Below are 27,551 nucleotides of genomic sequence, written 5' to 3'. Positions count from 1 at the left end.
ACACTGTCCCCTATTTATACTTTCTCAATTAATACCTGTCACCTGTTTCTCTTAATCTTAGCAAAGTAATTTGACAAACCATTAACAGGGAAGGTTAAAAAGGCCCAGGAATACACAATAAATGGTAAGATACATGAGAAGTGTAACGTAACGGAGATGGTTTAGAGCCCTTGTGTACAGAGCCCTGAAGGTAGAAGAATGGTCAGTTCAGAAGTGATGGCTGGGACATCAAAGGAACTAATCACATCGGCCATAACACAATCGCTAAAGTCTGTCCAGACATAAGCTAAATCAATCACCCGAACCCAACTTATTATGGGGAGAGAAGTCATGTCACCAGAACAATTATTTTGAAACATCTTTTACTAAAATTCCCTTGCTTTTGGGAAATCTAGACGAAGCCTGATGGAACAGTACCATAGTCTCTCACCTGTTCTGAAGTCTGGAGCCTTATCTCTGTTACATTTTAGAATCCACCACAGAGACATCAAATTTCAAATTGAAAGGAATCTCAGCTCCAATAGCTTTGACTTTTGGAAGAAACAGATTCTGGGTTAAAAAGACTGTCACCAGAAATTGCAGTTTATGTCTACCTCAATCCTACTGGAATCTCAAGACCATCATGAAGAAAGCTGCCTCAACCATGAAGTCATGATGTGGAGATGCCGGCGTTGGACTGGGGTAAATACAGTAAGAGTTTTAACAACACCAGATTAAAGTCCAACAGGTTTATTTGGTAGCAAATACCATTAGCTTTCGGAGCGCTGCTCCTTCGTCAGATGGAGTGGAAATCTGCTCTCAAACATGAGAGCAGATTTCCACTCCATCTGACGAAGGAGCAGCGCTCCAAAAGCTAACGGTATTTGCTACCAAATAAACCTGTTGGACTTTAACCTGGTGTTGTTAAAAATCTTACTGTGTCAACCATGAAGACCAGTGAATGACATATAAACAGTGAACTCTCCAGTGCTATTTACTTTTTCTCACTGAACATTCGTTCAGCAGAAGGTTAACCTCCTCTATGATTCCAGCCATGGGTCACTGTCTGCGTGGAGTTTGCACGTTCTCCCCGTGTCTGCGTGGGTTTCCTCCAGGTGCTCCGGTTTCGTCCCACTGTCCTATGATGTGCAGGGGAGGTGGATTGACCATATTAAACTGTTCCTTAGTGCAAGGCAAATGCATGGGGTTATGGGGATAGGATAGGGTGGGGGGAGCAGTGTTGGCCTGGGTAAGATGCTCTTTCAGAGAGTCACACAGACTCGATGGGCTGAATGGCCTCCTTCTGCACTGTAGGAATTCTATGATCAACTTATAATTTTGCGTACGTTTGTGTATCAGCACATAAATGGTTAAACATAGGCACTGAATGAACACCTTTATCCTGACACATTATAAAAACCCTGCTACAATCAGTCGAGGAGTAAGAAAGAAAAACAGAGTGCAGACATCCATCCTCCATAGAAAGAGTGCAGAAAAGATTTACTAGGATGCTACTGGGAGTTGATGGTTTGAGTTATAAGAAGAGGCTGGATAGATTGGGACTTTTTTCTCTGGAGCGTAGAAGGCTGAGTTGTGATCTTAGAGGTCCATAAAATAATGAGGGACATAGATCAGCTAGATAGTCAATATCTTTTCCCAAAGGTAGGGGAGTCTAAAACTAGAGGGCATAGGTTTAAGATGAGAGGGGAGAGATACAGAAGGATCCAGAGGGGCAATTTTTTCACACAGAGGGTGGTGAGTGTCTGGAACAAGCTGCCAGAGGTAGTAGTAGAGAAGGGTACAATTTTGTCTTTTAAAAAGGATTTAGACAGTTACATGGGTAAGATGGCTATAGAGGGATATGGGCCAAATGTGGGCCATTGGGACTAGCTAAGGGGTTTTAAAAAAAAGGGTGGTATGGACAAATAGGGCCGAAGGGCCTGTTTCCATGCTGTAAACCTCGATGACTCTATGACTCCCTAAAAAAGTCACAATCATTAATTTAGATGAGGAAAGATAAATAGAGATTGTGAAGCATAAACACATGCACGGATTGGTTGGGCCAAATGGCCTGTTTCTGTGTGATTTAGTCTATGGAAAACACAATCTGACCAGTCTTCAAACCCATCTGTATCTGCCACTGCGATCGCTTGCCTTTCAAATCAGCACAAACTGTTCTTTGAAGGGTAGTGCCATTAGCAAAAAGAACAGCATGATAGCATCCACCAGAGCTTGCGTGAAGAAGAGAAACAGCGAGGATAAGTACAGTGATAAAATAAGTCAATTATTACAACGTGGGGTTTGCAATGGTCTGAAGAGTTTTTAGAACCTCATCAAAACCTCAGCAAATGTGTCATGAACCGTGAGCTTCTAAATGATATCAAAGTTTTCACGAGTTTTGCAAATGTTAAACACTTTGTTCTGTGTTGCAAAGTAGACTGAATACATCTCTACTGGCCAACATCGAAGACAAGTTTTCCATTTGTGATCAGATAACAATGTTGACTAAAATCCTACTTCTTATTTTTGACAAGTTTACTTTAACCTGGCCACCCTTCCTTTGAAGTTTTTATTTATTTATTTGTGTCACAAGTAGGCTTACATTAACACTGCAATGAAGTTACTGTGAAAATCCCCGCGTCGCCACACTCCAGCGCCTGTTCGGGTACGCTGAGGGAAAATTTAACATGGCCAATGCACCTAAACCTGCACATCTTCTGGACTGTGAGAGGAAACCAGAGCACCTGGAGGAAACCCACGCAGACACGGAGAACGTGCAGACTCTGCACAGACAGTGACCCGAGCTGGGAATTGATCCCGGGCCCCTGGCGCTGTGAGGCAGCAGTGCTAACCGCTGTACCACCGTGGCCAACCCTGCTCCCCCCACACTACCTTATCCCCATAACCCCATGCTTTTACCTTGGGTGATTTTTCATGGTGCTACAGCCGTTCCCCTTTCATGCTGCAAACTTGGTAATGGATTACCGCTGAATTGAATCTGATGTGGAGTGTATCTCCCTCTCCACCCTAACCTCTGCACCAATTATTCCCTACGTTCCTGCATGGACACCACAGAATTCTGCATTCTGTTGGAATGAAGTTTTAGTCAGTTGTTGATTGGTTTAGTTGCTCGTGCAGAGGAATTAGTTTGAGACGAGGGGTTGGAATTCTCCGATCTCACCCACGGCTGGGATTCTCCGGTCCCGCTGTAGCGAATGGAGGTCTGGCAGAGTGCCATATTGTCCACTCCTGCTGGCAGCAATACTGGGACATACAACATTGGAGAAATCTGGCGAGGATCTGGAAATTTACGCCTGTGGGAAACATGGACACAAATGGCGATGAGAGGTGCAAACTCCTGGGAGAGTAAAAAAACGAGAATCTCACCGGTGAGGTCTAATTTTCTGATTATTCCCTGCCCCTTGCCAGTGACGTAATGAGGTTCACACCCAGAAAGGTCAGGAACCTCATTTTCATGGAGTAGAATCATAGAATCCCTACAGTGCAGAAGGAGGCCATTCGGTCCATCGAGTCTGCATCACGGGGCGGCACGGTAGCACAGTGGTTAGCACTGCTGCTTCACAGCTCCAGGGACCTGGGTTCGATTCCCGGCTTGGGTCACTGTCTGTGTGGAGTTTGCACATTCTCCTCGATTCTGCGTGGGTTTCCTCCGGGTGCTCCGGTTTCCTCCCACAGTCCAAAGATGTGCGGGTTAGGTTGATTGGCCAGGTTACAAATTGCCCCTTAGAGTCCTGAGATGCGTAGGTTAGAGGGATTCGCAGGTAAATATGTGGGGGTAGGGCCTGGGATTGTGGTCGGTGCAGACTCGATGGGCCGAATGGCCTCCTTCTGCACTGTAGGGTTTCTATGATTCTATTCTATGATTCTATCAAACACAATCCCACCCAGGCCCTATTCCTGTAATCCCATGTATTTACCCTGCTGGTCCCCTGACACTAAGGGGCAATTTAGCATGGCCAATCCACCTAACCGGCAGGTCTTTGGACTGTGGGAGGAAACCAGAGCACCCGGAGGAAACTCACGGAGACACGGGGAGAACGTGAAGACTCCACACAGACAGTGACCCGAGGCCAGGATTGAACCCGGTCCCTGGTGCTGCGAGGCAGCAGTGTTAACCACTGTGTCACCGTGCCGCCCTATTTTCTTACATTTAAATATAATTAGCGGGCTTGTCCGGTGTATTGCTCCCCCCCCAACATTCACAATTCCCCCGTTATGTTGCCGTGGTTTCAACAGTTTTTGCAAATCGTTAGCCAGACATAGGAAACCCGCTTGGGGCGCACACTTAAGCAGAGCCCCGGGAGGAAGGGAGGGGAGGGGCATTCCCAGGCACCCTGGCACTGCTGCCAGGAGGCTGTGCCGGGGGTGATGCCAGGGGTATCCCTCTGAAGTGGAACACCGCCAGGAGAGCTCCACACTGTGGAGTGGGTGTTCCCTTTATCTATGGTGGATTTCCCCTCATCCATGGGGGGAGGCGGGTGTTCCTCATGTGTGTGTCTGTGTGGGTGTGTTTGTATGGCGGGGAGAGTTTCCTTGCACGTAGGGGAGGGCAATCCTGGGTTTCCCAGCTTTGCCCGACACAGTGTGGCTGCGTGGACTGCGTCAGCAGATTGTATTTGTGTCAGGTGACGGATGACCTGGCGAGAGAATGCGGCGAACTGCACAACAGCTTTTCCACCTCGGTCAGCACTTGGGACAAATATGGGAAAAGTTTGCCCCGATTTTTCATATCCTGCATGTTTAAAGACAGAAATTGTTGCACAATGGGTTCAACATTAACTCATCTTGCAGTGCAAGTTGTACTGGCTGAAAATCGGGCCTGTTGCGTATTGATCCATTCCATATTTGGGATTTGACACATGACGTAGAAGAATATTGATCCATCCCATGCTCAGTATCTGATTTCAGATGAAGCAAATCAGCAGAGGTCAGAAGTGGACGATATACTGCGGGATCCAGTTGATATGCTGGACAGGTGACAGCTTCTTGAATTCTTTTCAGTGCACTTGAGTTGTTCTAAAATGTACGCACTCCAATCCGACACAGCCTTCAGTGTTTTTCACCCCAAGTTCTGGTGAACTGCATTGCAGCGGCCAAGTGGTATTATTGCACGACTGTTAATCCAGAAACTCAGCGAAAGCTCTGGGGACCCGGGTTCAAATCCCGCCATGGCGGATGGTGGAATTTGAATTCAATGAAAAATATCTGGAATTAAGAATCGACTGAAGACCATGAAACCATTGTCGATTGTTGGAAAAACCCATCTGGTTCACTGATGCCCTTTAGGGAAAGAAATCTGCCGTCCTTACCTGGTCTGACCTGCATGTGACTCCAGAGCCACAGCAATGTGGTTGACCCTCAAATGCCCTCGAAGGGCAACTAGGGATGGGCAATAAATGCTGGCCAGCCAGCAACGCCCATGTCCCACAGATGAATAAAAAAACCTCTCAAATTAGTTCCTGAAAATGCATTATAAAAAATTATGCATGTACTATAGACAAACATATATTTAAAACAACATTGCAAACTTAATGAGAGAAAGATTTCATTCCTAGTTTCATCGGAAGGCTGTTGTGGCTTGTTTGAAACTTGATAGCAATGCCAACACTATAGTTAAGAAAGCCCACCAATGCATCTATTTTCTCAGAAGACCAAGGAAATTTGGCATGTCAGTTACGACTCTCACCAACTTTTACAGATGCACCACAGAAAGCATTATTGGTTGTATCACAGCTTGGTATGGCTCCTGTTCTGCCCAAGACCACGAGAAACTACAAAAGACCGTGAATGTAGCCCAATCCATGACGTAAACCAGTCTCCCATCCATTGACTCTGTCTAAACTTCCTGCTGCTTCGGCAAAGCAGCCAGCATAATTAAGAATCTCACACACCCCGGACATTCTCTCTTCCACCTTCTTCCTTCGGGAAAAAGATACTAAAGTCTGAGGTCACGTACCAATCGACTCAAGAACAGCTTCTTCCCTGCTGTTGTCAGACTTTTGAATGGACTTACCTTGCATTAAGTTGACCTTTCTCCACACCCTAGCTATAGGGTGTAGAGAAAGATAACCAGGGTAACCTGGATAACCAGGGAAATTGAGGATCTGATCAAAAAGAAAAGAGAGGCGTACGTTAGGTCCAGGCAACTGAAAACAGATGGAGCTCTGGAGGAATACAGAGAGTGTAGGAAAGAACTCAAATGGGAAGTTAGAAGGGCAAAAAGAGGTCACGAAATGTTCTTGGCAGACAGGATTAAGGAGAATCCTAAGGAATTTTATTCATTCATATGTTAGGAACAAAAGAGTTGTCAGGGAAAAAGTTGGACCTCTCAGGGAAAAAGGAGGGGAATTATGCTTAGAACCCAAGGGAATAGGGGAGATCCTAAATGAATACTTTGCATCGGTGTTCACAAAGGAGAGGGACTTGTTGACTGGGAGTGTCTCAGAGGGAGGCGGTGACCCGTTAGAGAGAATCTCCATTACAAGGGAGGAAGTGTTAGGTATTTTAGGTAACATTAAAAGTGACAAAGCCCCAGGGCCTGATGGCATCTATCCTAGACTGCTCAGGGAGACAAGAGATGTAATTGCTGGGCCTCTGATGGAAATCTTTGTCTCTTCATTGGACACAGGTGAGGTCCCTGAGGATTGGGGGATAGCGAATGTGGTATCGTTATTTAAGAAGGGTAGCAGGGATAACCCGGGTAATTATAGGCCAGTGAGCTTGACGTCCATGGTAGGGAAGTTGTTGGAGAGGATTCTTAGAGACAGGATGTATGCGCATTTAGAACGGAACAATCACATTAGTGACAGACAGCATGGTTTTGTAAGAGGGAGGTCGTGCCTTACAAATTTGGTGGAGTTTTTTGAGGAAGTGACAAAAACGGTTGACGAAGGAAGGGCCGTGGATGTCATCTATATGGATTTCAGTAAGATATTTGACAAAGTCCCTCATGGCAGGTTGGTTAAGAAGGTTAAGGCTCATGGGATACAAGGAGAGGTGGCTAGATGGGTAGAGAACTGACTTGGCCACAGGGGTGGCAGAGGGTAGCAGTTGAAGGGTCTTTTTCCGGCCGGAGGTCTGTGACCAGTGGTGTTCCACAGGGCTCTGTACTGGGACCTCTGCTATTTGTGATATATATAAATGATTTGGAAGAAGGTATAACTGGTGTTATCAGCAAGTTTGCAGATGACACGAAGATGGCTGGACTTGCGGATAACGATGAACATTGTCGGACAATACAGCAGGATATAGATTGGCTGGAAAATTGGGTGGAGAAATGGCAGATGGAATTTAATCCAGATAAATGCGAAGTGATGCATTTTGGAAGAACTAATGTAGGGGGGAGTTATACAATAAATGGCAGAGCCATCAAGAGTATAGAAACACAGAGGGACCTAGGTGTGCAAGTCCACAAATCCTTGAAGGTGGCAGCACAGGTGGAGAAGGTGGTGAAGAAGGCATATGGTATGCTTGCCTTTATAGGACGGGGTATAGAGTATAAAAGCTGGAGTCTGATGTTGCAGCTGTATAGAACGCTGGTTTGGCCACATTTGGAGTACTGCATCCAGTTCTGGTCGCCGTACTACCAGATGGACGTGGAGGCTTTAGAGAGAGTGCAGAGAAGGTTTACCAGGAGGTTGCCTGGTATGGAGAGTCTTAGCTATGAGGAGAGATTGAGTAAACTGGGCTTGTTCTCCCTGGAAAGACGGAGAATGAGAGGAGACCTAATAGAGGTGTACAAAATTATGAAGGGTATAGATAGGGTGAACAGTGGGAAGCTTTTTCCCAGGTTGGAGGTGACGATCACGAGGGGTCACAGACTCAAGGTGAGAGGGGCGAGGTATAACTCAGATATCAGAGGGACGTTTTTTACACAGAGAGTGGTGGGGCCTGGAATACGCTGCCAAGTAGGGTGGTGGAGGCAGACACGCTGACATCGTTTAAAACTTACCTGGATAGTCACATGAGCAGCCTGGGAATGGAGGATTACAAACGATTGGTCTAGCTGGACCAAGGAGCGGCACAGGCTTGGAGGGCCGAAGGGCCTGTTTCCTGTGCTGTACTGTTCTTTGTTCTTTGTTCTTATAACTGTAACACTACATTCTGCACTCTCTCATTTCCTCCTCTATGAACGGTATGCTTTGTCTGTATAGCGCGCAAGAAACAATACTTTTCACTGTATACTAATACATGTGACAATAATAAATCAAATCAAAAGCAATAATATTCATATTTAAGATACTGCTCGTAATGAGGGCTAGAGGATAATTGCTAGGGTAACATTTGAGATTTTGCTCTACCTGAAAATACCTCCACTACAGAAAATTTGATCCACGGACTACACTACTTAGGTGAGACACTGTTTGCTTTTAATCATCAACTTTGCACTTAGCCCCTTTTAGTAAGGGTGTCATTCCGCAACTTAGCACTAACAATCCTGCCCCATAAAAGGGTGAGTGTTTGATTCACCCCTAGCGAGCTGGTTTTTACTTCGTAAGAAGTGTTCACTTTTCACCGATATCTCTGGAGGCGGTGATGACAACATGAATGAGATTGGACATGCCACCAAATGTAAAAGTGGCCGTGTTTCCTGGTTAGCAGTGAAATGATGAGTCCAGCTCTTCCAGGCATACTCACTGGTGCAGACATACTGCAAATACATTGTTCTTCTTTAAGCCACAACCTGAACACACGCTAAGCTTGCTTTACATCATCCCAAATGCTGCATCGACCGCCCCATACGACAAAGTAGTAATTCCTACATAATAGAGCTGATTTCCCAAACTATTCTCTAAAACAGTTCTCTGATATCAAAGCATTGTGAACCTTGTTGAAGAACATAAATTATCCATCCTAAGAAGTGTTTGCACTGTAAATCGATGAAACAAAAGTTGAACTTATAAATAATGCAAATAAAAAAGGAACGTGTTCTGCAACGAGGTGGCACAGCAGGTGTGCTGTACTTTCACCCAAGTTTGAATTCCAGGCTAATTGGATGACAATTTTTTTTGACAGTTGTAAAGGTCTTTGGTTTGGGGCCCACATCATATTTCGAGGCTGACTGGCACAATTCACCATTAATTGGCACTAAATTGATATTCAGTCAGAGAAGTCACAGGGATGATTAAGGTGAGGAAGGAAGTTTTCACTTTGTCTTCGTGGGGTGAATACTCTGAAGCTCACGCTCAGTGAGGTGCCACAGAGGAAGCATTTTTTTCCAACTAAGTTTTGGTATGCTGGACCTGAGACTGCAGATATTTGATTTGATCTATTCTTGTCACATGTACTGGGATACAGTGAAAGGTATTCCTTGCACTATACAGGCAAAACATACCATACATAGTGTACGTAGGAGAGGAGGAAAGGAGAGGGTGAAAAATATTGCCTTGCAGCTTCAGGTAGGGTGAAGAGAAAGATCAACTTAATACATGATCAACAAATCTGTAAGAGACTACAATTCCTGCTGCCTCGGCCAAGCAGCCAACATAATTAAGGACCCCATGCACCCCGGACAAACTCCCTTCCACCTTCTTCAATCGGTAAGAAAATACAAAAGGTCACGTACCAACCGACTCAAGAACAGCTTCTTCCCTGCTGCTGTCAGACTTTTGAACGGACCTACCTCACATTAAGTTGATCTTTCTCCACACCCTAGCTATGACCGTACCACTACATTCTGCACTCTCTCCTTTCCTTCTCTATGAACGGTGTGCTTTGTCTGTATAGCGCGCAAGAAACAATACTTTTCACTGTACCCTAATACATGTGACAATAATAATCAAATATATTACAATCTAAATACATTATAAATTACAATACATTCTAATTTCACAATGATAAATTATTAAAACAACCAGCTGATATAAACACAATGTCAACAGCAAATATACCTTCTTTAATACAGCAGCAAACAGCCTCCTTTCCAATGAAAATAGAGTCCATCTTTAGTTATTTGTCACCTTTTGGGGTTTTGCCTTCAGAGATTTCATCTTCCGGGGTTACGCCGTCCAGGGTTTTGCCTTCTAGGACACACAAGTCCCAACACGGGACAACAGTTCTGCTTTATAAAGGGCTCAGGTGATGAGTTCCACACGATAGGCTATTGCCTGTTACCAAATGAACTTATCTTCAATGAGTCCCACAGGGAGATCACTTAGTGATTTCCCGATGAACTCGTGGGGATCATCACAGTTCCCATTCTTTCCTTGATGGTGGAATCCACACAGAAGAAAAGGCAAAGGGGAGTGAGCAAAAATGTACAATTTGTTGGAGATTCAGCATTCAGGGAACGTATGTTTCAAATTGGTTATAGTGTTGTTGTGCCTTGTTGCTTATTGAAAACTATAGGTTCAGCATAACGATAAACTAAACAAAATTACAAAATCATAATTGCACATCCTCAGCTGTGTTCAATTTAACATGTGGTAGTTTAGTATTATTCAATATCAAAGCTGACTGTGTTTAGAAGGTGAATCCTTCTCAATTTAAAGGGTGAGGTATTAAGTTGTACTTATTCCCATTTTGTGCAAGTTTACATTTTTGACCAAACTAACCATAGCAAAGTAACCATCATGGGTAAATGGTGGCCTCATGGCATTATCGTTAAAGTATTAATCCAGAAACTCAGCTAATGTTCTGGGGACCCAGGTTCAAATCCTGCCATGGCAGTTGGTGGAATTTGAATTCAGTAAACAAATATTTGGAACTAAGAATCTACTGATGACCATGAAACCATTAATGATTGTCAGATAAACCCATCTGGTTCACTAATGTCCTTGAGGGAAGGAAATCTGCCGTCCTTACCTGGTCTGGCCTACACATGACTCCAGAGGCACAGCAATGTGGTTGACTCTCAAATGCCCTCCAAGGGCAACTAGGGATGGATAATAAATGCTGGCCAGCCAGCAATGCCCATGTCCCACGAATGAATAAAGCCTGGTTAATCTGGAAATGGTCTATTATATCAAAGCACTTTATAATTCTCTGTTCTGTGTTGATTACAATCTCTGGGACTCTCCTATAGCAATACTTAGTACTTTCATTTCTCTCTGGATTTTCTGTGATTTGCTTTTCCTCACTTCTGGCTAACTAAAAAAATTTTCACCTCTATCACACCTTTCTCAACCTCAGGATCTCCTGAAGTGTTTCATAGATAAAAGTAGACTTCTGAAGTTCAGTTATTGTTGCTACACAAGGAAATGCGATAGTTGATTTATTGAAAGGGAAGTCCCAGAAACAACAATGAGATAAATGACCAGATAACTAATGTCAATTGAAGATAAGTTTTAAGCAGGACATAAAGTGAATAAAAATTGATGTTTCTCACCTTTGAATTAAGTTTCTACCTCTCTTCTAACATCCTCTGTAGTATTGCCTCTTTCGTATTGTTGAAAAAAAGAGACAGGATGTTGGAGATTTCAGCTTGCACTCATCAGGAAAGCTGTACAAGATAATCCAACAATTAAAGGAACAACAATTCATATTCTATGAGAAGATAATGCCATTGCCAATTTACAATCATAGAATCCCTACAGTGCAGAATAGGCCATTCAGCTCATCAAGTCTGCACTGGCTCTCTGACAGAATATCTTACCCAGGCCTTCTTCCCCACCCTATTCCCATAACCTTAAGTATTTACCCTAGCTGATCCATCTAAGCTACATCTCTTGGGACACTAAGGGGTAAGTTGACATGGTCAATCCAGCTAACCCGCACATCTTTGGATTGTGGAAGGAAACCGGAGCACCCGGAAGAAACCCACGCAGACGCAGGGAGAACATGCAAACCCCACACAGACAATGACCCAACGGAACCTGGGTCCCTGGCGCTGTGAGGTAGCAGTGCTAACCACTGTGTCACCATGCCGCCCAACTTGCCAGCCAATCAGCAATCTCTTCTCATACAGTATAAATTGTTATTCCCTTTCCTGTTGGTTTATCTTACATAGATAAACTGATGAGTACGAGATAAAAATCTTTGTTAGCTTTTTTTCTTTTCTTCAGCAATAAGTAAGTTCTGTATTACCAAACAACAACTAGAATGCCTCTTTCTATTGTGTGTAATGAACACATTTGCACCAACAAGGCTTGTTGAAGATAATTACAGTGCTTCTCTCTGAGCTGTCCAATCTGCTGCCTTAATTGGTCCAGCACCAATTGAGCACATTAATTTTCACACTGAATATTTTTCATTCAACAAGTTTGGTTTAGTCAGGGCACGAAAAGTTTATATACAGTACACAACACTGCAAGAGAAGCACTGAGCTTCAGGCCGACTGCAATTTCCATGCTTCTGCATTTCCATCATTAAACCAAGCATGAATGCTCTTCACCATATCTCCCACAGATGTGACCATTGCTTTCATGGAGACGAGTGACCAGTGAACAGGTTGCGCACTCCAATATCCAGTGGGAAAAAGGAGAGCGCAGAACATTTCTATCCTAAAATGACGAGGAAAGGTCAGGCCTTGCTGCTCCTAGACCACTACCTAATCCCATTTTTTCTCCTTTTGCTCTTCACTTCAGTCTTTTGGGACCTTACAATCTCAGTAAAGTCTCGATGGTAGAGAGGTCTCCGCTCAGAGCATGCAACCTTGCTATTCGGCTAAGTGGTTTGGAGACAGGACTGTTAGCACTGTAGAGTCTGCCTCTGCAACCCACACAGTGCGTGGGATCTTCTGTTGAGGCTCAAAAATACCAGAACCAGCCAGAGTTTCCCAATCCCATTCCTGACGCTGGATATTTTTTGCCGAGGTTGGGGGCTCTGGGCTGGCAGGGCTACCTGTCCCCCTGAGGCGGTCAGCAAATTAGGTTAATTAAAATCTTTGTTCAACCCAAAGAACAAAGAACAGTACAGCACAGGAAACAGGCCCTTCGGCCCTCCAAGCCTGTGTCGCTCCTTGGTCCAACTAGACCAAACGTTTGTATCCCTCCATTCCCAGGCTGCTCATGTGACTATCCAGGTAAGTCTTAAACGATGTCAGTGTGTCTGCCTCCACCACCCTACTTGGCAGCGCATTCCAGGCCCCCACCACCCTCTGTGTAAAAAACGTCCCTCTGATATCTGAGTTATACTTCGCCCCTCTCACCTTGAGCCCGTGATCCCTCGTGATCGTCACTTCTGATCTGGGAAAAAGCTTCCCACCGTTCTCCCTATCTATCCCCTCATAATCTTGTACACCTCTATTAGATCTCCCCTCATTCTCCGTCTTTCCAGGGAGAACAACCCCAGTTTACCCAATCTGTCCTCATAGCTAAGACCCTCCACACCAGGCAACATCTTGGTAAACCTTCTCTGCACTCTCTCTAATGCCTCCACGTCCTTCTGGTAGTGCGGCGACCAGAACTGGACGCAGTATTCCAAATGTGGCCTAACCAGCGTTCTATACAGCTGCAACATCAGACTCCAGCTTTTATACTCTATACCCTGTCCTATAAAGGCAAGCATACCATATGCCTTCTTCACCACCTTCTCCACTTGTGTTGCCACCTTCAAGGATTTGTGGACTTGCACACCTCGGTCCCTCTGTGTTTCTATACTCTTGATGGCTCTGCCATTTATTGTATAACTCCTCCCTACATTATTTCTTCCAAAATGCATCACTTCGCATTTATCCGGATTAAATTCCATCTGCCACCTCTCCGCCCAATTTTGCAGCCTATCTATATCCTGCTGTATTGCCCGACAATGCTCATCACTATCCGCTAGTCCAGCCATCTTCGTGTCATCCACAAACTTGCTGATAACACCAGTTAAACCTTCTTCCAAATCATTTATATATATATCACAAATAGCAGAGGTCCCAATACTAAATGCACATAAATAGGTTGTGATGAACAAAGCATCGTAGCTGTGCGGGACAGCTCGGTGGATAGGATATTAGAATGTAGATAGGCTGGAAAATTGGGCGGGGATCCTGGATTCAGGATTCAATCCTGGACCGGGGAGTGGCGCGGGCTTGGAGGGCCAAAGGGCCTGTTCCTGTGCTGTATTGTTCTTTGTTCTTTGTTCTATCCTGTCTCTAAGAATCCTCTCCAACAACTTCCCTACCATGGACGTCAAGCTCACCAACCTATAATTTCCCGGGTTATCCCTGCTACCCTTCTTAAACAACGGGACCACATTCGCTATCCTCCAATCCTCAGGGACCTCACCTGTGTCCAAAGAAGTGACAAAGATTTCCATCAGAGGCCTAGCAATTTCATCTCTCGTCTCCCTGAGCAGTCTAGGATAGATGCCATCAGGCCCTGGGGCTTTGTTAGTTTTAATGTTCCCTAAAAAACCTAATACTTCTTCCCTTGTAACCCAGTTCAAGGAAGTTGACTGAAATTTTCCAGGCTCATTCCAACTTCCCAAACCAGGAGAGAGGTGATGGGCGGTTGCTATTTATCTGCCTTGAGGTGGGCACCCAGTGGCAGGCCAGCGGGGGGGAGTTCTCCCAATAGTTCTGCAGGCTCTCTCAGCCTTCTTGGATGTAAATGAAGGCAAAGGCCATCTGTGTCAGGATTCCAACCATCCCCCCCACCCCCCGCCCCACCACCCCCAGCCCTACCCCGACAATGATCGTTAGCTGCAGTGTCATAACTTTGCTGTGTCATAACCATTAATTTTTCATTTTCACTCAAGAAGCTTGACACCATCCAGGACAAAGCACTTGATTAGCACCCCATCCACAAACATCCACTCCATCCACCACCGACGCACAGTGGCAGCAGTGTGTGTGATCTACAAGGTGCACTGCAGCACCCACCAAGTGCATCTTGTAGATTAGGCAGCAACTTCCAAACCCACTACCATCTAGAAGGACAAGATCAGCAGATACCTGAAACCTCTACCACCTGCAAGTTCCCCTCCATGTCACGCACTGTCCACACTTGGAAACATATCGCCATTCCTTCACTGTCGCTCGGTCAAAATCCTGAAGCTCCTTCCCTGACAGCACAATGGGTGTACCTACAACTCAGGGACTGCCGCGGTTCAAGAAGGCAGCTCACCACCAGCCTTCTGAAGTGCAACTAGTGATGGAAAATAAATGCTGCCCTAGCCAGTGATTCCTACATCCCATGACCGAGTATATAAAAAATATTAAATTTAAAATTCAGCAAAATGATTTATTTGACTGATCAACCTGTCGGCTTCAAGACCTCAGCTGTCCCCTTTAAAAGGACAGCGAATGACATTGCAAATTAAAGGGGTGACTGTGAAAATCCCAAAGAGTTCCCAGCACCCCCTCCTCCCAGGGGTGATCGGGATCTGGTAAAAGCCCGAGCTCCTCTTTTCCACTGCTGATGGAAAAATCCAGTCCAGTGTGCCTAATCAAATTCCACACTGAGAATGGAGCTTCACAGAACTATCACTCATATCCCGAAAAGATTACTAAAAGAAATGCATTTCAAGATAGATGATAAGGCAAACTGTGCCGGCATGGTACCTCACAACTCCAGGGACCCCGGTTCAATTGGGTGGCACGGTGGCACAGCGGTTAGCACTGCTGCCTCACAACTCCAGGGACCTGGGTTCAATTCCCGGCTACGGTCACTGTCTGTGAAGAGTCTGCACGTTCTCCCTGTGTCTGCATGGGTATCCTCCGGGTGCTCCGGTTTCCTCCAACAATCCAAAAGATGTGCTGGGTAGATGGATTGGCCAAGCTAAATTGCCCTTAGTGTCACAAGATGTGTAGATTAGGGGATAGGGTCTGGATGGGATGCTCTGTCAGAGAGTCAGCGTAGACTCGATGGGCCGAATGGCCTGCTTCTGCACTGTAGGGATCCTTTGATTCTATGATTTTAAAAGATATCCTCAAGTCTCTCTTCAGGACTAGCACACACAAAATCTAGGCTGATACTCCAGTGCTGCACTGTAGAAGTGCTGTCCTGTCAGAGATATCTTCTTTCAGATGAGAAATTAAAGCGACTCCCCATCTGCCCTCCTGGGTAGATGTGAAAGCTCCCAGGGCGCTAGTTCAAAGAAGAGCAGAGGAGATACCCCCCAATGCCCTCTCAATTTTTATCTCTCAGACAACATCAGTGAAACAGATTCCCTAGTCATTGTTACATTGCTTGTGGGAGCTTGCTGTGCGTGAACTGGCTGTCACATTGCTTACATTTTTAATCAGTAAGGGAACCAAAGGTTATGGGGATAAGGTGGGAAAGTGGAGCTGAGGATTATCATATCAGGTCAGTCATGATCTCATTGAATAGCATGATAGATTAATGGGCTGAATGGCCTACTTCTACTCCCATCTCTTATGGTCTTATATTGCAACAGTGACAACACTTCAAAAGTACTTCATTTGCTGAAAAACTCTGAAGTCTTGTGAGGCACAACATATAGGCACTTTTTTAGGGATAATAAGTACTGAAGTTTTATTAACAAATTGTGGAAATGTTAGAAATAAAGTGCTATTCAAAATAAATCTCCACAAATGCAATATGCACAAAAAAAAATTATTGGATTATTTTAGAAGCCATGGATTTTTTAAAACAAAATTTTGTACAGTAATCATTCATTTTTTCCTTCGATCACTTGAAATTTCAGCAAGTTGAATCATTCTAATTTCATATTCACAACAGTATCCACACGTGTTCCATCATATTAGCAAGATTTTTAGGCAACATTGCTGTCTCAAAACACTTTGAATTGCATAATTAAAACATAAAGCTTGTAGATGATGAAGATCAAAGCCAGAAAAGCTATTAGCAATCAACAGAGCTGCAATGCAAAGGTAGCTTCTCTTCAGAGGTCCAGCTTCTTAAATACCATAGAATCCTACAGGGCAGAAGGAGGCCATTGGGCCCATCGAGTCTGCACCGACCACAATCTAACCCAGGCCCTATTCCCGTAACCCCATATATTTACCCTGCTAATCCCCCTGACACTAGGGTCAATTGAGCTTGGCCAATCCACCTAACCCGCACATCTTTGGAGTTTGGGAGGAAACAGAAGCACCTAGAGGAAACCCATGCAGACACAGGGAGAATGTCCAAACTCCACACAGACAGTGAGCCGAGGATGAAATTGAACCCGGGTCCCTGGTGCTGTGAGGCAGCAGTGCTAACCACTGTGCCACCGTGCCGCCCGCCATCTTTTTTCTATGGCTGTAATTAATATTCAGCAATGTATTTCATCCTAGGAAATTGGAACTTCCTGAAAAAATAAGAGTTTTTAGTAACATTTCATCACAGTAAGATGCAACACACAGATCTGAGAATTCATTGGCAACTTGTTTGTATAATATATTATTTACAGTCGCTGTTGCTGAGGGAGACTCATAAGGCGTCCTTTTAAATTATAGGAGCTGTGGCAATATGATAGACACGGAATGGTAATATAAAAAGGTGAAAGGTCTCCTGTCTTCTGATAACCTGATTGCATACTCCGACAACCATGCATCCTGGTGGTTAGTCGTAGAATTGCAAGCCAATCTCATGACTTTGCTCTACATCTGACAATATGTTAAGAGTTGACTCCAAGTCATTCAGAATGTGACAGTTAAGCCTGTGTGGTATATCTAAACGCACCAGTAATATAGAATAAAATCTTTATGAAAAAAAATGTTATTTCTATTTTTTTCTGCTCAATTCCAAATAAAGGCACTCATGCATGTAAGGCATAAATTGATATCCAACCCAATCTGCCTGATAGCAGTGTCACTGGATCACATTGACTAAAAGATGCCCTTTTGCATTACTGAGGAACGGCTATGTCTCATGTACAATACAAGCCAATCTAAAGAACTTGGGAGAAAAATAGACATATGAGTGAGGAATATGCTCGAAAAACAGTCAGGTAGATGAGGTCAGGTGTGGAATTGCGCTGACGTGAAGGCTTTTTTTTTCTCTCAAGTTATATTGTGCGACATTAGGGTCTCAAGTTTGTAAGATTTACAAGCAGAAGGATTCTTCCACACCCCCCCGTCCCACCCAAACCCCCATGGGACCCCCATGTTTGGAATGAATGAGGATCCTGAGCCAACCGGGAGCCAAACTGAAAGGGCATTATCTTACCGGCTGTTCATACCACGCACCCATGCAGCCAGGTCAGACAATTTGGCATCTCCTTTCACTGCAGTGGGATAGGAAAATCCCGCTGGCATGAACGGCCATAACTTTCTGGCCAAAGAGTTGTTTTGCAGAAAACAGCGAATGAATGACACTGATTTGATTTGATTTGACTTATTATTTTCACATGTATTGGGATACAGTGAAAAGTATTGTTTCTTGCGCGCTATAGAGACAAAGCATACCGCACATAGAGAAGGAAAGGAGAGAGTGCAGAATGTAGTGTTACACACATAGCTAGGGTATAGAGAAAGGGTGTAGAACACTGGGTTCCAGTGCTGCTGGGGTCCAGTTTCAGGGCCAGTGACTGGAGAACCAGAGCAGCTCCATTCAGAGAGGTGGCACTGCTGAGGCAGGTAGGAGAAACTGTGAGGGCTCCACAAAATGCAAGTGTCCTTGGAAGCATATATATCTGAATTTAGAGGGGCCTAGCAAGGTAGGCTCCTCAGAGCAGAGGGGACATCCCCTGTAATGGCAGAAATTGGGCCACAAGCATGGCTTCTTATGCCGGAGGTCCCTATCAGTGGGGAGCTGAGCCTTCGGCAGCAGGGAACTGGGGAACATCCACCTGCAAAATGCCAACGACCCTCTGAATCACCTCCAACTGGCTGGCTTCCTGCGTTCTGGAGGCATCCCATCCGCATCCTAGCCTGCCTGCCCTGGTGGCAAGAGTGCACTGGGGAGACACCCAAGACACCCAAGCCCCTGCCTGCAAGCCTGCCTCCTCAGGGCAAGGAACATTCTGTCCAATATGTATAAATTTGAGACAGAAATAATTTAGAATTTTTTCATCAGAACGGAAACTTGCACCTGAACGTTTTAAACCAGTATATGAAACACACTGCGTGAATGTGCAGACATGGTGATAATTAAACTCTGGCAGCATTGACACATCTCCAGAATTCTCTCCCACTTCTCCAAACCACAATTTGAAACATTCTGCTTGATGCACACCGAGGTCCCAATATCACCCAGTGTAAAAATTATAATGTTAATCGCATTGTTAAGAACAACTTTCTAATCTTAATAATTTCAAAGCTTTACACCTACCTTTCCATTCACATCAACCAAATTCTTCACTTTAACTGCACTGATCCACTGCTCACTTTTGAGATCAGGCTGATTAAAATCTGCCTCTTACTCGCTAAAAATCAAGTTGAGAAGTATGTTATTCAGACAATCAGGACCAGGAGACTGATCACTGAAGTTTGGTCTGATTGCATCTTAAGCAAAACACATTTTTAAATGTATTTATTGATGTTACAAGTAGCCTAACATTAACACTGCAATGAACTTACTGTGAAAATCCCCCAGTTGCCACACTCTGGTGCCTGTTCGGGTACACCGAGGGAGAATTTAACACGGCCAATGCACCGAACCAGCACGTCTTTCGGACTGTCGGAGGAAACCGGAGCACCGGAGGAAACCCACGAGGACGCGGGGAGAACATGCAGACTCCCGCACAGACAGTGACCCAAGCCAGGAATCGAACTCAGGTCGTTGGCGCTGTGTGGCAGCAGTGCTAACCACTGTGCCACCGTGCCGTCCCCACATGGAAGTCTTCATGTGATTTTAACCAGCTTTTAGTTGGGGCAAAGTGTAATTTTTGACTGTAGTCAACGGTTCACAAAAATGGGACAATTCATTGAAACACACAACAAGTTAGGAAGTACATAGTTCATATTGGGATGAGTAAAAGTTTTGATAAATCCAGAGTGGTATCTGTGAGAAAGGGTTGATAATGCACAGTGTTAAAATACTCTCGCTCACCCCAAGACTGGAAATTCCTGCCCGAGGTCAACGGACCTTGCATGATCACAATTCCTATAGCCTGAAAGTGTGGTGGAAGCTGATTCAATAACATTTTTCAACAAGGTATTCAATAAATTTGTCAAGAGGGTGGGGATGGGACTTGTGGGACTGTAAATAAAGAGCACAGCACAGCGACAACTTGGATAGCTCTTTCAAAAAACCAGTGCAAACACAGTGCACTGGCTGACCTCCTGCTGTGCTTTTGGATTCCATGGATAGAATTATTCCAAGCCCCCGGAGGCGGGTTCGATGGCGGGCATGGAAGAAAAATATGGCGGGATAGCCACAATTGGTTTGGCATTGGCATGAGGTTACGGAGGGATCTTACACCAGTGCCCACCATAGTGGATTGGAAAACCCATCAGAGGTCGATATAAACTTCATTTATATCCTGTTAATGGGATGCAGATGAAGGCCTGACCTCCACTGCCCTTATAGCCACCACCCCCCCCACCACCCCTCATCACGCAAGGTTCTCCACGATGCTGGCCGGGCAGAAAAACATGCTGGCATGGAACCAACACATTTGGAACAACATACTGTGAGGACAACAGGACTTTACTGAACAATGCCTGCCGCTGCTTCCCGAGTTCAGGATGGACACCGTCCACAACTCTGTAACCTGGAACTCAACAGCAGTATCTGCAGGTGGAACTTCCCGATTTAGGGTCTAGGAGGGGGGTCCATCGTCCAGCCTCGGAATGTTCCTGGAGACCCAACTTCTTTTTCTCAGGAGATCCATCTCCTGGTCTCAGAGTGTTCCCGGAGATCTATCTTCATTTTTGGGCAGTCCATCTTCTTTCTTCAATAGTGGGTCTGTGATGTTGGGGTGCCTTTTCAATATGGCGCCCAGTCATGACCGTGTACTTCAGCTACCAAGGCCTGCCCTGCCACTGAATATGGCATAACACACCCATGTGTGTTATTAATGAGGTCGGGCCCAGATGATTTGGCATGTTTTCCTGCTAGTCTCCACAATGGGAAAGACTCCACATTCCCGTTCCCGCAGTATTTCATTTCTGCAGTGTGGAATTTTAGGGTGAGGCCCAAATCTCCATCAAGATGGAAATGCTCCTCACCTTAGGCAAATTGGCAATGGAAATCTGATTCCAGAAGTCTTGCCCCGAACATTGCCACCACCAGTTTCAGCAGGGATGGGGGGATGGGGGGTGGAGAATGGGGGGATGAGGACAGGAGGTACTACACACATTCACAGGTCATGGAGGCAGCAATACATTTAAAAGTGCAGCTGCCTTGATTCAGGGACCCGGTCACTGTCTGTGTGGAGTTTGCACGTTCTCCCCGTGTCTGCGGGGGTTTCCTCCAGGTGCTCCGGTTTCCTCCCACACTCCATAAGATGTGCAGGTTAGGTTGATTGGCCATGCTAAATGCATGGGGTTACAGGGATAGGGCTTGGTTGGGATTGTTGTCGATGTAGGCTCGATGGACTGAATGGTCTCCTTCTGTACTGTAGGAATACTATGGTTCCATTATATTCCAAGAAGCAGATTCCTGAAACACGACCTGTGGGCTTTAGCAATTTGAGGGAAAAACCTGAACTTACCAGAATTCTTTGGAGAGGTCACATACCCTTATTCAGCGGTCAAGGTTTCATTTTGAAGTGGTCGAGGTATCCTTTTAGAGAGTTCCATGTACCCCTTTGAGATTGTTAACAGTAGACATGAATGGTGGATCAGCTGGATCAGCTCTGTTGAAGTATTGAGCTGTCAAGCCATTTAAATCCCCTGACCTTGAAATTTTGAAAATGAAATAGCCTGCTGTGACTCTCAGTTGAAAGAACAATGCTTGTAATTTCAACAGCTGCTTGTTGACATAAGCTTGAACGTTATTATTATAGGTTAATGATAAATAAGACTGTTCTTTGGCACATTATCAAACCTTTTTTGGAAAACCATATAGATCACATCAACCACTCTACCCTCACCAACCCTCTTCTTTACTTTAACAGAAAACTCAATCAAGCTTGTTGATACAAAATTAACAGGGAATACAAGATTACAAATGCATAATTTTGACAGAGAGGGATCATAGAATTATAGAATCAGATGTCAATGTGCCAATTTCCTGGTTACAAAAAAATGAAAAATGAAATATTTTCTAATGTCAGATTGTAAGGGCGAATTGATGGGTTTCGACCCTTTCAGGTTTAAAATGAAACTCAGAGAGAAAGGTCAACAGGAAAAGTTTAAGTGGCTCTTAGCCTTGATTGTTCCAAATCTCATCCTATCCAATTTCTCCTCATAGCTACACTTTTCAAGTCCTGGCAACATTCTTGTAAATCTCCTCCATACTCTCTCCAGACCAATTATGTCCTTCCTGTAATGTGGTGACCAGAACTTTACACAATATTCCAGTTGTGGTCTCACCAGTGTTTTATACCATTCCAACATGATATCCTTATTTTCATATTCTATACCTCTGCCAATGAAGGAGAGCATTCCACATGTCTTCTTTACAACCTTGTCTGTTTGAGCTGTTGCCTTGAGGGACCTTGTATGTCAAGATCTCTCACTTCATCCACCACTCTTAGTATATTCCCAGTTATTGTTTATTCCCTATAACTGTTTGATTTCCCTAAATACATGACCTCACACTTCCCTGTGTTAAAATCCATCTGCCACTGTGCTGCCCACTCCACCAACTCTTCCATATCATTTTGGAGATTATAACTATCCTCTGCACTATCCACAACTTGGCCAAACTTTGTGTCCTCAGTAAAAGTTTCCCAATCGTGCCCCCCACATTCACGTCCAAGTCGTTAATACATAACACAAACAGTAAGGGTCCCAACTCCAAGTCTAATGGAACACCTCTTGAAACAACTTTCCATTCACAAGGGCATGCATTGGCCATTATCCATTTTTTCCTCATTAAGGGTGGCACTGCAGGGCAGCCTTACTTAATGTTGGCTCACCATTGACTTTTCTATTTCATAGAATCCTACAGTGCAGAAGGAGGCCACTTGGCCCATTGAGTCTGCACCAACCACAATCCCACCCAGGTCCTATCCCCATAATCCCATGCATTTACCCTAGCTAGTCCCCCTTACACTAAGGGGCAATTTAGCATGGTCAATCAACCTAACCCGCACATATTTGGGAGGAAACCAGAGCACTGAAGGAAACCCACGCAGACACGGGGAGAATATGCAAGTTCCACACAGACAGTGATCCAAGCTGGAAATTGAACCCGGGAATTGAACCCTGGCACTGTGAGGCAGCAGTGCTAAACACTGTGCCACCATGCCGCCCATGGAGGGGAGTTGGCAAACAATATGCCCATCCTCACCTGTCCCAGTAAAATCCAGCCCAGGGTTTTCATTGGTACAGTCTGCGGCCACACTGTCTTACTGGGTACTGGGCAATAATGGTAAACTCTTGATTCTAATGGATGTAGAAATCAATGCCCTGAAACTATCCCCAGAGACAATCTACTGCAGATTTGAAATTTGTAACAGCTAAACAGAATTGAAACACAGCGAGCAAATAAATGTATACATTCCTCTCAATGATTTCTACAGTATTTTTATTTGAGTAGAAGGTAGCCAGTAGAATTCAATTAAAATTTTCCTGGTCAAAGTGAATATTTGAACAACAATTAATCATATGTGCATTGAAGCAGAAGGTAGCTAACTACGAGGGAGAAAGGAATAGAAGGATTGGTTGATAAGTTTAGATGAGGTATGATGGGAGGAATGTGGTAATAAACACTGCTGTGGACCAGTTTCCTGATTGGCTTGCTTCTGTGTATTGCATATAAATTATATATAATTAATGATATACATTGATGATATATAATTCTACCTTAAAATTCCCAATCTTTGCAGAAACACTATGTAAACACTGACATGCTACTTAGACTTCCATTTAGTCCTTCAATCACGCGCTGACGAATCTTTGGTCCATCCAAGTTCATTTTCCCCAGTTTTCTTCCAGACAGTCTCTTGGTGGTACAACACTTGAATCTTGCTGAAAAGAGGGACATGTTGCTGAAGCTTTTCATTTTGCACTCATCAGGACAAATCCAAAAATGTCAAATTTTAAACAATCACCACAATTTATACTACAGGAGAAAAGGGGTGCTGATTGGTTGGCAAGTTGACTCTGATTGGCTGAGACAATGCCAGTGGGAAAGCAATGGGGACAAGATTTTGTTTGCTTTTTTTGTGAGGGGAAGCAGTGAAGCAATGGTATTGTCACTGGACTAGTAAGCCAGAGACTGAGGGTAATTCTTTGGGGACCTGGGTTCAAATCCCACCATGGCAGTTGATGATATTTGAATTGAATACTAAATCTGGAATTAAGACTATGAAACCATTGTTGATTGTTGCAGAAACCCATCTGCTTCACTAATGTCCTTTCGGAAGGAAATGTGCCATCTTTATCTGGTCTAGCCTACAAGTGACTCCAGGCTCTCAAATGCTAGCCCAGCCAGCAACACCCACATCCATTGAAAGATTTTTTTTTAAACTTTAGAAAATCTTCCTCTTCGACCTGAAGGCACCACTGAATTGAGGGAGGACTATGTTTCCCAAGCAGTAGCAATCTCTGAACAATTCAAGGTCATTGGTGCATTTTTATAGTAATATAAAGGCACAAATCACTCATAAGCGATTGGATAAACAGGTGTTGGGTTCATTCATTGAGATTAGGTACACAAGAACATGTATACGCAGGTAGAAAGCTTGAATACACCAGTAGCAGGGCTGTGTGTGCTGTATACTGCTCAGAGACCAGTGTGAAACTGAGACTGGATCACATGACACACTTCCTTTTTAGTGATGTCATGCTGTTATCCCTTATTGGCATACAACAACAATCATACTTCAACCACAAGTCTAAGCAGCAAGTGCAGTTAACCCATGCAACCATTGAAGGAACCATATTTCATCCAGGCCCATTTGCCACAATCTTCTGAGCAAGGGTTAATGGAGAGTTTCCTAGCCCAGCCCTTTAAAGCTAACTCTGGTGAACACCTTAACTAAAATTATATATTTGACACAGAGAGCAGGAATATTTGAATGGTGCCCAGAGCAAGGGACTTATAGACTGCACATCTGATACCTTTGTCCATCCAGTAATTCAAACACTCTTACAACAAAAAAGTTTATTTATTTATTAGTGTCACAAGTTGGCTTACATTAACACTGCAATGAAGTTATTGTGAAAATCCCCTAGTCGCCACACTCTGGCACCTGTTCGGGTCAATGCACCTAACCAGCACGTCTTTCAGACTGTGGGACAGTAACATAATGGCTGGAATTTTTTGGTCGCTCATGCCAGTGGATTCTCTGGTCCTTCTGCAGTGAACGGAGATTTGGCTGAGCATCAAATTCTCCATCCTCGTTGGCAGTGGGGTGTGAACAGGCCGGAAAATCAAACCTGCTGGAGCAAGTTTGGTGACTAAGACGAAAATCACACATGAATTAATTATTGTGCATTGTTAGAATTATAAAGGCTCCAGTACTTGTGATTTATTTAAAGTTTGAGCACCTAGCATTTGCATTGGCATTCTCTGGGGTGGATTTTACCGTCCTGCCTGGCACAGGAATCGGAGCAGGCAAGGGATGGACCATGGCAAGGTCCATTGACCTTGGGCGGGAATTTTCCGGTCTCTCTCGAGCAAGGCTGTAAAATCCCACCCAATATGTCTAAATCTCATCATGTCTAAATATACCTATGTTGTATTCTGAATAGGGTATATTTATAAGGCACGTGAAAGAGCAGAGAGTGGGGCCTATCTATTTATCCCCAGCTCTTGCTCCATCATTATGCCAAGGCCAGATTCAACTGAGAAAATGCTGGAAACATCCAACAGGTCTGGCAGCATCTGTGGGATGTTTCAGCTCATTGACTCTTCAAAGTTTGATGTGGTGACGCCGGCATTGGACTGGAGTGGGCACAGTAAGACGTCTCACAACACCAGGTTAAAGTCCAACAGGTTTATATGGAATCATGAGCTTTCGGAGCGCAGCTCCTTCATCAGGTGAGTGGAGAGATAGGTCTTCAAGACACACAGCAACGCAGAATCGCCAAGCAGAAACTGATAGCCAAATTTTGCACACAATGAGGATGGCCTCAACTGGGATCTTGGGTTCATGTCACATTACATGTAACACCCACTATACTAACTGTCCTGGCTTGAGATAATTCGCACCCCTTTAACCTGTGATTACCCCCTCTCCATTCGCACTGTCTAAACATGTAAAGACTTGATTACCTGAAAAAACTTGCATTCCAATCATTCTTCGCATTCCAATCTGTAATTATCTCACAACTGTGTCTTTGCCGATATGTGCCGTGTTTGTGAACCTACCTCCACTCACCTGAGCAGTGCTCTGAAAACTTGTGATTCCAAATAAACCTGTTGGACTTTAACCAGAGACTTCTCATGAAAGAAAAGTTTAATTGATCTGAAATCTGTACTGGAATTTTCCAGGCCCTTCCGCTGACTGGATCTTCCAGTTCACCAAAATGGATGGAAGTTTGAATGGCCCACTGTATCAGCCGTGGTGGGACCCACTGGTCCGGGGCCAGAATATCCCAGCCCCTGTTTCTTTCTCCACATATGCTGCCCGACCTGCTGAACATTCACAGCATTCTTTGCTTTTATGTCAAAGTTCCAGAAACTGAAATATTTCACATTTGTCAGATTGAACTTGTACCTTTCTACTTGGACATATGGGCTGGAATTCTCCAGCTGTTCACGCCGGCAGGATTCTCTGGTCCCGCAGGGCAGCACACCACCGCCCTTGATTTTCCTGCCGATTTCAGATCAATTAAACTTTTCTATAAGAAAACTTTTCTTGTAAGAACTCTCACAATACCAGGTTAATACCAGGTTAATAAGATAATTACAGATTGGATTGCGAAGAATGATCGGAATGCAAGTGGGGTGATGTCTATGGGAAGTCCTATTGACAGGGGCGGGACCAGAAAATCCCGCCGCTACCTAACGACGCGCCAACTCCCGCTGACGGTAATCACGTGGTTGGGAGGGTGGAGAATCTCGCCCATGATGCAAGCAGGAGGGAAATGTTCGGAAAAAGGGATAATACCAGGAAAACACCTGGAAAGTCTGCACAAAGAAGATATAAAGTGGCATGAGTGATTGATATCAGAATGTGGACTGGCCTCTCTATGGGACAGGTGGTGACCACACAGAGGGTGCTGGCGAGTGTCTGATGCAAGCTGCCAGAGGTAGTAGTAGAGGCGGATACAATTTTGTCTTTTCAAAAGTGTTTAGACAGTTACACGGGTAAGATGGGTATAGAGGGATATGGGCCAAATGCGGGCAATTGGGATGAGCTTAGGGGTTTACAAAAAAAGGGTGGCATGGACAAGTTGGGCTGAAGGGCCTGTTTCCGTGCTGTAGACCTCTATGACTCTATGACTCTAGGTGGTGAAGGCAACTGAGAATATAAATCAGTGGCGAAAAACTTTTGAGACCAACCACAGAACAAGGACAGATGAAAGACAAGGCAGTCTGCAATATGAACACTGCTGAATGTTTCATCTGTTTTTCAGTATCGTATTATTTAATGAATGTAGAATATTCTTTACAAGCATGAGCACCATGGTTGGCATTAGCTGTTGATTATTTCTTCAGTAAGCATCACTCTCCAAATCTTCGACCATGGACATGTACCCTATGCCCACA

The sequence above is a fragment of the Mustelus asterias genome, chromosome 10, assembly GCF_964213995.1.
Source record: "Mustelus asterias chromosome 10, sMusAst1.hap1.1, whole genome shotgun sequence".
In the NCBI taxonomy this organism is placed as follows: domain Eukaryota; kingdom Metazoa; phylum Chordata; class Chondrichthyes; order Carcharhiniformes; family Triakidae; genus Mustelus; species Mustelus asterias.
The sequence above is the reverse complement of the archived record's forward strand: the minus strand, read 5'-3'. Positions refer to the sequence as shown.